We start from the raw sequence: 14,397 nt of genomic DNA, 5'->3' as shown, positions 1-14,397 counted from the left end.
TTTTGCGACATAGTGAACACACCAGAGTGCAGTAGCACAAACATAAGCAAAGTGAAGCTATTTGGAAAACAGAAAAAGAAAAAAAATAGTTGTAAATTTTTTTTCCTGTCTTTTTTAAAATATCCTGGTGGTTGAATAGTTCCTATTAACTCTGCTAACTGTGACAACATTCTTCTCTGCTCACTATACCAGTTCCCTACAAAGCACAAATTCATAGTCCTTATGTTCATGTAGTTTGACTTTCCATGTCAGGCTAGCTTAAAGAACACTTTCTTGGGGGGTACCAAGCTCCCTTTACAGTTTCACTACACAGGCAATACTTTTAGGTGTGCAAATCTTTCTTAGCAACTGAACTAAAAGTATGGAGCACTTCCCCAGAGCAACACCGTCAGCCTCATCATCTCCTGTGCAAACTGCTAGACGTACTCTCTCTTCTGTCCCAGATGGAAAAAGTCTTCAAGTCGCCTGCAGAGAGGCCTCCCAAAAAAGTACAGATCTGTGGATCAGTCATTAATCAGAGTGTAAAAGAAGGTGCTGGCTAGCTGTCCAGCTCAGCTCAGCTGGTGCTCGCTCAAGGGCCTCGGACGTATTTTGCCACTAGATGACACTGTCGAGACACATTTGTTCTTTCATGCTGCTGCTCCAAAGGTACTCAGGAAAAACAAATTTTAAAAATGGTAAGATATTTTTGTTAGGAGCATTTTGGAAAGCTTTATTCTTAAAACATGAGGGCAAAATTCAATTGAAGAAGCTAAAATTTCTAGCGACTATGGTATAGTTTCCTGAAGCAGAACCAAGGAAAAATCTTTTCATGCTATTGCAAGTAAATGATTTCATTTTGTATTCGGTTGTTTTAATAGTTACAGTACCATTTTGAGAGAGAGTGAATTTCTTTCACCTAATCACAAACCTATTCAAATACTATAGAATCAAAATTAGGGAGAGAAGGTGACGTGGGAGATTGCTGTTTAATTTGGCCAGGGAAAAATACTAGTTCTTCCCTAGTTTCGCCAAAGTCCTTATCTGGGAATATATGCTTTCCTCACTCGGCTACGAAACCTCTATTCCTTCTCACATGAAAGACAGCTAATAACCAGCAGCCAGGAAAAAAAAGAAAGGAACCCATAAACTGGACTATTCTTCCCCTTCTTTTCCCAATAAGGAAAAAATAACAAGTCTCCCATTACTCTGAAGGTATGTGTGAAATAGGAGGACTCCATCCAGCTAATTGATTTGCACTAGAGCAAATTTGCAATCCCATTTCTAGACCTTGAAATCTGAAATCATCTCTTAGTCATGCAGTTCTGTTTCTGAATCAGAATGTGTCCACATGCTCCCGCATTTGTTTGGTCTGGTGGTTATCCGAGCAGTTCTCCTTGAACTAAATGTTACTCAGCTCCTGCCAAGTCACCTGGAGGCAGCAGGACCATTTCCAGGCTCGGACAGGCTAGCAGTACGGGGAGACTGACCTGAAATGCTGACTGAGAAACAGTGACACTCTGCTGTAATTGCAATGCTGTTTTGAGCAAACATGAGACTGTTTCAATTTGGCATCATTTGGAAGAGAAATAAAAGGACTTGTGCTCAGAATCTGTAAGTGGCAATTCAGTGATTGTTCAGTACTTCGAAAAATGAAATAAAACCTGTAGTATTTGAAATTCAAAAAGATGTTAAAAATGCAGAGACATTCATTCATTCTTCATTTTCAAAAATCTTTTTTTACCATGCATACACCTTCCCTAGCTGTTGCTGCTTGAGAGTTTAGTCAGCAGTAAATTGCTTCCAGAACATGTGGCTGCTATTTCTTGAAAAACAGTCTTATCGCCTTAGTGTTTTTTAAAATCTTTTTTAAACAGAATAAACATGTGAGGGCAGATTACTTACAGGATTGGATTAACTTTTTACCAAGCCAGTATTTGCTCAGTTCAGTGAAGATATTGTAGACCCACATCACTAGATCTACACTACATCCTGAAGTGATGTGGATTTCAAAAATACTCCTTTTTTTAACCCAAATCAGACCAGACCTTGTTTTTAGCAAAGTCTCACAAACTTGCTTGAACACAACTGAACAAACTGCAGCACAGATGTGGGAATGAATGTCTAGGGCAGAGGATAGGATGGAGAGGCAGGAATTTCGTGGGCCAGCTTTGCCAACAGAGAAAACATTGTAGGCTACACCATAGACTGCTACACAGGTCACAGCACCCTTACAACACCTTTCTTATCAGCAATAACACAGGAATAACACACTAGCATAATACTGCCCAGACACAAATGGATGTTTTAGCAGACGTATGTAACGTTTTCCAGATAAGTAGTAAAATCACTATGACAGCCAGGAAGCTCCAAGTCAGCTCACCACACTAATTCTATTTCAGCCGCTTCACATAATGACAGTGTAAATATGGATGTAAATAACGAGTACAGAGTCCTTGTCCTACAAAATAGTACAGGAAAAGATTAGGTAAGAAAAATTCACAGATGAAAATGTTTTTTTTTTTTTAAATAAAGAAAGACCAGAGGCAGCTCTCAGCTATAAGTGCTGGATATCAATTCACCTACCGATGATGTTGTTCAGAAAACCCCAGGGGCCTTCCCTGCCTGCTGGCTGGGGCGGTGGGATCCCTGGCTGAGAGACCTGCCTGCCACAGGGGAGTCCCTGCCACTCCAGCCCCGAGCCCCACTATGCCCTGACATTTCCTTTATCTCGAGGAAGGGGTTAAGGAGAGTAGGAAGAGCTATTTTGCCACTTTTTGTTCCCCACTAATGGTTGTTTCTCTATGAACAGACCCATTTGTTTGCCAGGTACTCTTCCTTGCTTCCTCAGCTCTATTTTTATAGAAAATAGTAGGAAGAAAGAAATAAAGATCATTTTTCATGCCAAAGCTCATTAAGCAAATTTGGTTCAGCTCCCAAAAAAAGAGAAAAAGAAAGAAAAAAAGTAACTCAGTAGCCTGTTTTTCCCCGTACTTCAGTAGCACCCTTAATGAGCTGACCTGTGAGAAATTATTTTTGTCTACCTTTTAGTTGCCTGAGTAAAGATTTTGCAGTGATGTCTCACCTCAGCATTGTCTTATGTCTTGGCTCAGCTATACGGCAGCACAACAAAACCTTTATTGCATTCTTACCAGAGCAGGCACATTTTATAGTAAGTGGCATTATGCTATCCTTCCACCAAAGCACGTAAAAACAAGGCTGGGGCAAAAGATACTCAGAGGTGGTATTCTGAGATTAGAGACCCATTAAGGAATTTTCAAGTGACTGGCGTTGCTCAGCTGTGAAAGCAATGATACACAATACACAATTTTTGTAATAAACAGGTCCAAATAGATGGGGTTTAATGAGATCATGTAGTCAATGTGATGATTCACTGGTTACTCTGTAGGACATTGCTGTTACAAGCCCTCCTCAGGGTTCTTTTCTTTCTGCAGCCTGCTTTTATATGACTTAAAGCTTTGTGCTTAGCCTTTTTCAGCCTGAGCAGATCCAGCCAGGTTTTTCTCAACTTCTTCCAACAAAAAGAGCTCTGTATTATCAGTATAGGCAATATCCTTGCACAACCGCATTTTCCCCCACACATAGCCAAACACCAAAGCTGGCATAGCTTTATGCAAAGGACAGGCTGGAGGGGAAGAAAATAACAGAAAACTTTCATTATAAAGGCAGCTTCTGAAAAGTAAAAAGCTTAAGTCTCTTAAGGAGTATCTCCCTTTAACAGCTAGTAAATCTCCAATCTGGGACTCAGCTGTTCCTTGCATAAAAATGGCATATGCTGCTGAACCTTCAGATGCCTCAGCACCTACAGATATTTTAAACTCATAAACACTCGCAAAAAGTCGTGTCCAGATGGTATAGGACTTAAACATAGCTTCTATCTCTCCCTGGGACTTGATTATCTCCTGTCTTGCTCTTTATATTGCTTGTACTGCTTGTACCTTCTAATTTATATCTCTGTAAAGCATTGCCATTTTGGTAAGGTGACACTATACTCACACCTGTAAGTGGCTGCATAGGATATAAAGTAGGAGAAGATTAGGTCTCTGGTTCCAATCTGTCCTGCAGAAGGAAAAAAACAATCTAGAGAGAAAAGGAGAATAGGAATCACTAGCTGCCTAGGAAAGCAGAAGATAAACAAAACTATTATTCTCCTATCAGTCAAGGAAGCAGAAAAAAGGGTTCTGCAGTGAACTCGGATGCTTCATTTAGGACTGCTTTTCACAGATCCCAAAATGTAGGTATCTAATGAAAGAAACTCCACAAAAACATTTTCAGGAGTTTTTCCTGAAAGCATATAAACAATGTCATCCTGTTACCTTCAAGAGAATGCTAGGTCACTCTAATAAACAGCAATGATTCATTCTATAGCACACTTACGTGGCACTTGTCAGTATTTACCTATGGACACAAAGCACAGCGATGCCTAATACCAATATAGCTGAAACAGCTGAAATCTTCCTCATGCACCCGAAAAAACTGGTAGGGAGCTAATTTCTTTTCTCAATGCAAGAGAGTATACTGCCAGTGCGTCTCTCATGCTGGAAGAGGAGTACTGAAATGGTTAATGCTTCTAAATAAAGAAGCCAGGCTATCAATAGTTGCCTGTGCCAATTGCATGAAGAGAAAGCATTCCTTTGCTCTCCTGGAGGACAACAGCCTCCCCGTAAAACTATAGCTGCTGGAAAAAGTTCAGGTCTATAACTCTCTAACGTGTCTAATTGGTCTTTTTTACCAATATGTGTACTAAAATTGTGCAGCTGTAGGTATTTATAGTGTTCATGCATAGTTCAGACATACATACATACAGCTTATAATATAATCATATACACCAATGCTTGTCAGACTTTCTACACACAGCTAAGCACATGGGGCTGACTCAAAGCATGACAGCTATGACCCCTTCATAAGCCATTTTACTTCAGAATACTTTTATGTTTCCCATTGGATCTATCCCCCATTCCTAATTACATCAACATTTTAGTTCTCTGAAGTAAGATAAACACATAAATCCCAATACTCCTTACAAAGGATTTAGATAAAAATTAAAGAAGGAAAAAAAAAAAATTGCACAGGGCTATAACTGTCAGCTTGTTCAAAATGTAAATTTTGAAGCTAGCCTTTGAGAAATGCTGCTAATAACAAAAACTGATTCAACTAGGTTCATAAATCTGTCGATTACTGTGAAACATTAATACTTAATGCATCTCTTACACTGTCTAGAGGCTTCTTTTTATGGTGAGTTAAAGAAAAGCATTGGACACTTCCAGGATGCTCTCTACACATCATCACAGAAGCTTTTTAACAGCTGAAGAGCTGCTTTGTCCGTAAGAGGAGTATCAGAGAGCCATGAAAGTTGTAGACACATTTAGGATACCAAGGTACCAAAAAGGAGCAACGCCAGTAATAAAATGGTGTGACCTAAGCACTGCAATCTGGTGAATAGCTTTAATCAGGCTCCCAGAAAAGTCCAGAAATAGAAGAGAGAAACGAGTAAGGGACAGGAATGGCTTAAAAGAGCTCAGCACTAACACTGCTTGTATGGAAATCAGTGTCTTCCAAAGGGGCAAAGCACAATAATTTTGGGGTTTTTTGTCAGAAAGGGACCTGTACTTCTTTCTTACTCATTACCTGTTTTCCTAAAGTAGAATTTTCTCATGGGATGAGAAATAAGCACTGCATTATGCCAAGGATTTAGATTTCTTATTCTTATACTGAATAACAGGCAAGTATAAATATTTCTGTTGATACAAATGCCAGTATAGGGCTGATCTTTTATCTGTCTCTGTATTGTTGGTGCCCAGTTTGGAGAGCAGCTCACTTCATGGGACTCAGCTAGGAACGGAAATATAACATACGGAGCCGTTTATAGAATCAGCATTGAAATTTAGTCAAGCAGCTTCTGTAATTTTAAATCCATTTTGACCCAGCAGAGTTATTCCCTTCCTATAATTAAGTCTACCATACCTATAACAGGAGCCATATCTGAAGTTGGAGAAATGTTACTTTAGTAAAAAGAGTATGATAAAAACAGCCTCATTGGAAGTGGAAAATATTCAAAGATATTAACTTTTCAAAAAGAAACAGTAAACAAGTAATTTAAGCTGTCAAAATAATCCTTTTCCTTATATTCACATTATTGTGTTTATACAAAGACCATCTTGTAAGCAAAATAATATATTCTGTAATTTGCATTTAACATTGCACTTGAAATAATTTCCATCCATTGCAACAAAAGCAGGTTTTTTACTTCTGCTCCACATAATGCATCTCTGGGATTCTCAAGCTGCCAGGTATTTTATATTACAAGCTTATAGCAAAAAAAGAAAAAATTACACTCCATTCCAATAAAAATGGTGAGTCTCAGCATATTAACACAGTCAAAGCAATCTGGTATGCAAAAGAATTGAAAACAGCTACAGCAGGTCGATAAGGAACAAACAGTATAGGAAACAAAAGAAGCCAACATAAGTGATGAATTTTGAATAAAATGAAAAGTTCTGATTGACTTTAAACCTACAGAGTGTGGTCACCTCATTGATTGCCAAAGCTATCTGACAGTGCGTGGAACAGTCCAATGTAACTTATAGACAGGAAAAAACAACATTTCCATGTTACACATCAGGACCAGTTTCAGGTAGGCAAATGTCACTGCCAGTGAGGAAATGGTTAGTACAGAAAAAGGAACCTGTGTCGTGGCTGAGGTTACAGCCTAAGATATCCACACACAAAGGCTTTCTGCTAGGGATCTCCTCTCTTCCACATAGGATGGAGGTATATACATAGTCCTGGGCTCATTTACAGGGAGTCAGCATAGATCCATGAGGAAGTAGTTTTGCACTAATCCAAAAATATAAACGAGCCTAATTGTATAAGACAGGTTAGCTTTCCCAAAACTAGAAATGTTTTATTACTGCAGGTAAACAAGCCAACCACCGAGATACAGAAAGTCAATTGTAAGCTTAACAAACTAAAAATATTCCTCTCAAAATTCACTTGACATCTTTGCTTAAAAGAAGTTTCAGTATTTAGCAAACATCATTTAAACAAAGAAAAGATTATTTGTTCAAATTTACACCAAGCTTTGAGGTAAGGTTATTTTTTTAATTAATTGAATGAAAATCTAGTTCTCTTCCCCATCGAACTAAAGGCCTCTGCTATACACAATTAACACACGCCTAGACATATTTAGCTCTTTTTTATTCTGAAGCTCAACATTTGACCTTTTCACACACTCAGTATTGCTTTCTACAAATTATCTTTATTTTTAGATTAAATAATTACAGCACTTCTTTTATTTTTTTTCCTCCAAGATGAAGCTGCCATTAAAAAGTAATTACAGGACAGATTCTCCCCATTCATGTTTCACTATTAAAGGCATTGTCTGAACAACGAATAAACCTTCTTTAAGGTTACATTTGGCAAGGTAAGACATGAGATTTAGTAAATGTTACCCAATTTATATCTTTTTATTGCCTTATAGACTGAACAGTAAAATTTAGGCAACAACAAGAAAGGCTAATTCCATTTTTTCCCTATTCACAAGCGAGATATTTTGATATTATACATAGAACTTTCATTTTTAAGTAGTGCCATTCTACTCATCAGGAATCTGCAAACAGTATAAATTTACCTTGTAAAGGCACTGACTCTGAGTATTGGGGATGAGAACATCTCTGTAAACCAAGAAACAGAAGTCCTAAAAAGTGCCCTGATTTGAGAATTTAGTTCCTTACAGTGAATCAATTAAACGCCTGGAACAACAAAGTTAGCATTTGCTAAAGGTTTTTTTTTTTTTTTCTGAATGAAGGAATTCCTCTTCACACAGAATCAGAATTTGCATTCACATGCTGATGGATTATTCATTAGTCTATTATCAATTAACCTGAAGGAAACAAACAAAGGCCTTAACTGAGGAAGAAATAATGAGAAGAGTGCTTATGAGAAAGCTGAAAAAGATTTGAGATAACAAAATGATTGTTCTAGCTTTCGAAAGTGTTCCATATCTTTATCAGTGTAAATGTCAACTATAAAACCTGGGAATTACTTCATCCTATCTGGATTGGAAAACTATTTAATTCTGAGCCTGCAACATAAGTAATGGTGTAATCAGATTAAAACATTTCTACAGAGCTTCTGCTCCCATTAAGAACATCTGCAGAGTGTCACATTACCTGTGGCTTCCGTGACTTTACAGCATTGTCTGTGTTGTGCATATCTTGGTTATAATGCCAGTCCTAGCCTTTCTTGAGCATTTTTCAACATGTATTTTCCTTCTCTACTTACACAGGCTCATTTTCTACATCGGTCAACATTTTGTAAAAATAATCAGACACCATCCAGGACTAAAATATAAGTAATGTTCCATCATTAGGCACCATACAGCCAGGGTTTATTCGGGTTTTTCAAAGAGATTTAGGAGACACCAAATGAAGTGCTGAGATTTAAGGCAAAGCACAAGCTTCAGTGATCCATCTGATTTTAGGGAACTGTTACTGCCTACCAAGTCACTAAAATCTTTGGCTCATGAAACTGTGGCCAATAGCCCTGGCAGTCGTCCTGTGCTCCTAGAAGGTGGTAACATGATGTCACTGAAAAGGAGTGTGATTGTAAGAGCATCCTTGAAAACGTCAAATGCTTTGTTCAGCCTGAAAGATAAAAGTAATTAAAGGCACCTCTGTGTGGGCATGAAAGACAAGTCAAGCTGTGATCTGATAAATGTTCATGAGCCAGACAGAACATACAAGAGCTAAGGGGTCAGTTATGACCATGCAGGTCTCTGTATGTAAAGGAGCAGAAGAAAAAAATGCTGAACCTCCTGGTGGGAAGCTGAGAGGCTCTCAGAGCTTTCAGAGGATGCAAGGGATGGATGCCACATTATGGTTGTCAAATTGCCCAAGGAGGTGCATGCTTCTCAGGCGGTCTGCGAAACCTCAGAGTTAGTCAACGGGGCTGACATAGGGTTGCAAGCTGTATTTGATCGCTGTCACAAATTCACTAAAACAGACAAGACTTGTCCAGAAAGGTCCATGATGACAAGGTCAACATTTTTTTCTCTTTGCTGTAGGGAAGAAAGATTTTTGGCTCTGTTGATCATGAGTGATGTTAATGACACTTAAAGTTCTTCAATGATTCCAGAAGACACAAGTTCGATTCTCTGTCTGCTTCTGAAGCTCTTTATTAAGTTTAGATAGGACAAAGGAATTTTTTGAATGATGCTAAGTATCTGCAAATCATAGAGGTGTATGCATGAAGGAGAGTTTTGAAAAGACGTCCCATGAAAGTGATGGAAGTGCTCAGGAAATACCAGTGTATGATTGTATCTTAAGTATTTTCCAAAGCATACAGCTTGTATGCACACTTGAAGATAAACTAAAAACCAGCCTGTCATTTATTTTCCAAAACCATTTTCCCCATGAACTTTCAATCATATTTGCCCTCAAAAAGTGAGAGGCAGGGAGAGGGGACAGAGCATCTAAGAATGTCCATTAATGTTAGTGTGTGCATTATTGTCCCTAGTGCCAATACCCTCTATATAGATTACATACCAACTAACAAGCATGCTTTCTGGTAGGTTTGCTAGAATATGGGTAAAATTTCCAAAAACATAAAAAAAAATCAGAAACTGGGAAACTTGAGCTTCTTAATATCAGTCACTTCTGAAGATAAAACTTAGAAGAACCTTTATCTTTACTGCAGATTTAACTGTAAGGCTAGAGATAACCTGAATTATCTCAGAGCAGGTTAACTGAGATGCTTGTAGCTCTAGCCACAGCTACAAAGAACAGCATCTGGCAGTGTGTGCATTATATAGCTAGTTTTCCATCGGGTAGCTCTACTGGTTTTGAGGTACGCTAACATATTTCCTGAAGGAAGAGCAGATGGATACAGGCTTTTGAAACAGTTCTCACCAGCCCTAGAGCTCCTAGCAGCACTAAATGAAATCTTGTCCAAGGCCAGTCTTTTTTCTCTTGTATTTTTCCAGCTATTGAATTTGCCTTTGTTCTCTTGCGACTCTGAACTGTGACTTGGCAACGTGAGACTGGCAAAGCGAAGGCATTTTTCAAACTGATACTAGATGCTGGAGAAAATGCCAGTTGACTGGAAATTCAGCTGTCATGGCATATATAAAAGCTACTTCTACTTTATGTAAAAGCAATAGATGATTATCTTTGTAATACTTTTTGAGTTTCAGTTGAAAACACTGTGAAGAACAAATTAATGCATCCTGCCTTTTTTTTTTTTTTCTATCATCTCGTCTGTTTCCTGGCTTGCAGCAGTTCTGTAAAGGTACATGAGTTTGCAGTTTGTCTAAGCATGCCCAAAAGAACAAGTCGACTGGAAAGAATAAATGAAATACTGCAAGTGCAAAAAAGTAAGGAGTTACTTTTCTGTCACTGTAGAATGGTAAATTTTTTTGAAAAGTTTTACTTGCAGCCTCAAAAATGCCAAGGTATTATGCAGTTCCTATTCATTGGAATAGGAATATATCAATGTAAAGCCATGCCTCTGTATTTTTGCAAATACTTAAAACTGGCTTTTTCACATTAAAATTACTATTAAATGCTGAAACTGTTTTCCATTCAAGCAAGCACTCACAGCCTAGTATCATTTAGCTCAGTTTAAATGCACCCAAGACCTCCACGCCCCGTGTGACCAGTTCCCAGTTATGGTAATAACTATCATCAGCAAATTTATATTAGAAGCAAGAAAACATATCCAGCACTGAAAACTACAGTGAGATATTTTTTTTTTCCCAGTCTGACCTAAAGATGATTAAACCATCTTAATAACTGCTTTCTGGGCATTTTCCCCGGCACCACATTAATTTTAAAATGTCATGTTATTTACTTGGTATCAGCACCCTGAACTTCAGAATATTTTAACCTAGTTATGAAAGAAACAACTTTTGCCAGCCTGGATCTCATTTCATCTCATAAAACTCTTCAAGTAGGAAAGCCTCAGCAAGAACACCTTTGTTACGTTGCCTTGCGTCACCTGCTTTGGAGGCTGGCTCGGGCTGGCAGATGTGACACGGCCACCTATTCCCCACTCTGCTGTGTTTCAAATGATACATCTGTTTGGGGTTTTTTTGTGTTTCAACATCACGTAACAAAAATATTTTAATTCTGTCTTTCAAAAAAGCATGTAACCCATAGAATCGGATTTCTTCCACTTAGGAGAACCCTTGTATCTGTGTGCTTGTACTGCCCTGAGGTTATCAGCAACTAGAAGCTGTTTTTCTCTGTTATTTCTTTAACTTTGTTCTTTCTTTTACCTTTTTGGGGTATGAATAGTAGGGAAAAGGACATGGGGACCGAGAGCCTTAGTCTGTGCTGCAGGCTGTGACTGTTCTGTCTCAAATGTAAGTCAGAACAGTCTCAGTTAGTTTCTGCACTCCTCAATATCCATGGACTAAATTGCAGGTATGCATGGTTCACCCTGAAACTAGTATGACCCTTCAATGTGCTCCATATCCATACTGCATTTCCGTGGAGGTCATCTGCCCCCAGAGAATGAGAAAAGCTTCAGAAAGCCATTTTACACGCTTCAAGGCATTTTTTTCTCTGTGAATATTGCACAAGGATGCCCTAATAAAACAACGAAACAAGCCAACAACTTCATATGTGATATTTTGCAGGACCTATATTTTGCAAGAGTGTTTCCAAGAGTTTAAACTACACCAAGCACACACTGTGGTGCTAAAGTGTGTTACAAGATACCAAAATCTAAAATTAACGTGTTTAGCATTAAGGCATCTGTTGAATTTTAAGAGTAGGAAGTTTTGCATTCCTTAATAAATATTTTAAACAAATATTTGTTAATAAATACATTCAGATGACCAGAAAAATTCATGACTACAATTGGTCAGCAAAATTTTCTCCCAGAAAAATATTCAAATACTTTTCCTTTGCACATGTTTGGTACATTGCAGGGAAAGACAGCTCAAAAATAGATCTAAAAAACCCAAATGTTTTCTGTTTCTCCTTATGTTCAGAAAATACAAATTTAAATATTTTAGAATTTTGCCCCCTTCATTCTCATGTCTATCCCTCTATTTGGCCACAGAGTGTAACTGATTTAATTAGGTCCGCTGCTTCATTTTCATCTTTTCCATTCTTTCGGCCTCCTATGATTGAAATCTTTCAGAGCTAGAAAATGTAAAGAGATGCTGTAGACTTCCAACTGGTTTACTTTCTTTTTTTTTAAACATTCAAAATATTAAAGATGCATAATTTTGTTTTGAAATTTCAGGTTAAAAGAGAGGAATATTTCAACAAAGGGAGAATCTTTTGATGGGAAAATCTTTCAAGTGAAAAAATGCAGCTAACCATGCTCATGTTCAAGGCACTGAAGTTTTTCTAGCTCTTGCATAAGAAGTCTCTCAGCCAGAAATCACTGGAAGTTGGGAAAAGTGTTGGGGAGTTCATGTTTGTATAGAATTTAATGTCTTTCTTCAGCAACCTGTGTTGGCCATCATAAGAGAGAAAACACTGGACTAGGTAGACTTTTGCTCCAAAGCCATAACAAGACTTTGGCTCTTTTTCTGGAACTGAAGTCCTTTCCAGTTTATTTTCAGGAATAATAAACCTGATGGGGCAGAACTCAAACCATTTATGACATCAAACTGATAATTAAAGCAGACTTTATAATGTAAAATACACGCAACAGCCATAAAGAATACTGAAACAGTTCCGCAAGCTCAGTAGCATTAACTTTCAATGGCTAGCTGGTGATGACACACATCATGCTCCACTATTGCATTAAATCCTTAAAACTAGCACATTTGTAAGCATACAAACTTGGACAGATAAAGCTGAGGTATTTTGATCCTGACGTTAATTTTATTAGAAAGAGAGTGCCAGAACAGAGTCTTCTTCCACATATAATCACAGAGGACCTCGTGATTCTTGGCCACAACGTCACAGCAATAGAGAATGATAAAATTAAGGACATGCATTCCTTTCAAAACACTCAATCACTCCATTAACTCTCTTTGCTTATCCACCTCTCACCACTTTAAGTGGACTTATAGATAGACAGTGGCCTTCCAAGGGATAAAATGATTAGACCTGAGTGAGAGATTCTTGTAATGAAGCAATAGTGAGAAACAGCACAAAACCCCTGAGTGTTGACAGCCATGAACTCAGGGAAAGAGATTCCCAAAGCTGCAAGAAGCAGTCAGGAAAAGCCAAAGATTTGCCTTTCATACATACAGATTTACATACACCCACTTGCCACTGTGGTCTTTGAGAGTCTTTTCAATCATAGCAGAAATACAAGTACATTTTAGAGTCATGTCTTCACTAGTTTATTCAACTGATCACAGCACAGGGAACCTACTATGAATTCTGAAGTACTTTCCTTAACAAGTTATGGTAAACTACCACTAATACAGTGTACTAAGGAGACAGTTCTATAGTGTAGGCAAGCTTAATATTTATACCTTTTTAGGCATTTTTCTTTTCTGCATTTTATCCCATCATCTCTACCCACCTTGAATTACTATAACCAACTACCCTCTTCACTCAGTTTTACAGTCTGCTTTTGGACAGTGGCATCTTCTGTGGCTTTTTGCTTGGGCAAGAAATACCTTTTTCAAGTTAATTTAGTCTTTCTATATAAGTCAGTATATATCTGGTATCTGAATCACTTTTACCGTTCTTTTCTTTCTCTCTTCTTTCTTTCTTGTCATTTTTTCTAGTCGCAGGATGCCAGAATGGAATGCAGTATTTCAGGTGTAGTCACCGGTGCTAATGGGAAGGGAAAGTATCATCTTCCTATTTTGCCGACAGAATGTGCGACCCCCACAAAAAAATCACTGTCCTCCTTGTTCATCCCACTCCCTTCCATTTTCTAAATACGCATTCCTTTCAAAACACCTGGGATGTAGTAACCCAGAAAGATGCAAAGACTTGAGATAAAGCAGGAGAAGGCTGGGAAGGCAAAGCAAAAGATGAAGAGTTCAGTAGAGGAGGGCTATATAAACCTACATGCATCACAGTGGTCAAAAGCAAGTAACAAAGGATCAATGACCATGGAGGAAAAGAAGCAGGGAACTGATTCACCAAGCTTTTTAATCTGGTGTATTCCGTCATACCTGTAACTAAGTGGAGGCAAATCCTAACCAGGCAGCGAGGTTGCATTTTACATCTGCTTTGTCAGATCGTAAACAACAGCACAACGTGTAAGACAGTGAAGAATCAAACCCCATATGTTCTCAAATCTGCTGAGCTTTTTATATGCCTTTTTTAAAAAAAAAAAATGGGGAATTCATCAGATTCAGCTCTTCCCTACAAAGACTTCCAGTTTCAGCAGATGAGTATGTTTTCATGAAAAAGGCTTTTACATTGAAATACTCCCAGCTTGCAGTCCTCTGTGGTTAGAGCTCCCACAGCC

Source organism: Tauraco erythrolophus, chromosome 2 (assembly GCF_009769465.1).
Source record: "Tauraco erythrolophus isolate bTauEry1 chromosome 2, bTauEry1.pri, whole genome shotgun sequence".
Classification (NCBI taxonomy): domain Eukaryota; kingdom Metazoa; phylum Chordata; class Aves; order Musophagiformes; family Musophagidae; genus Tauraco; species Tauraco erythrolophus.
This window is presented reverse-complemented; position numbering follows the sequence as displayed.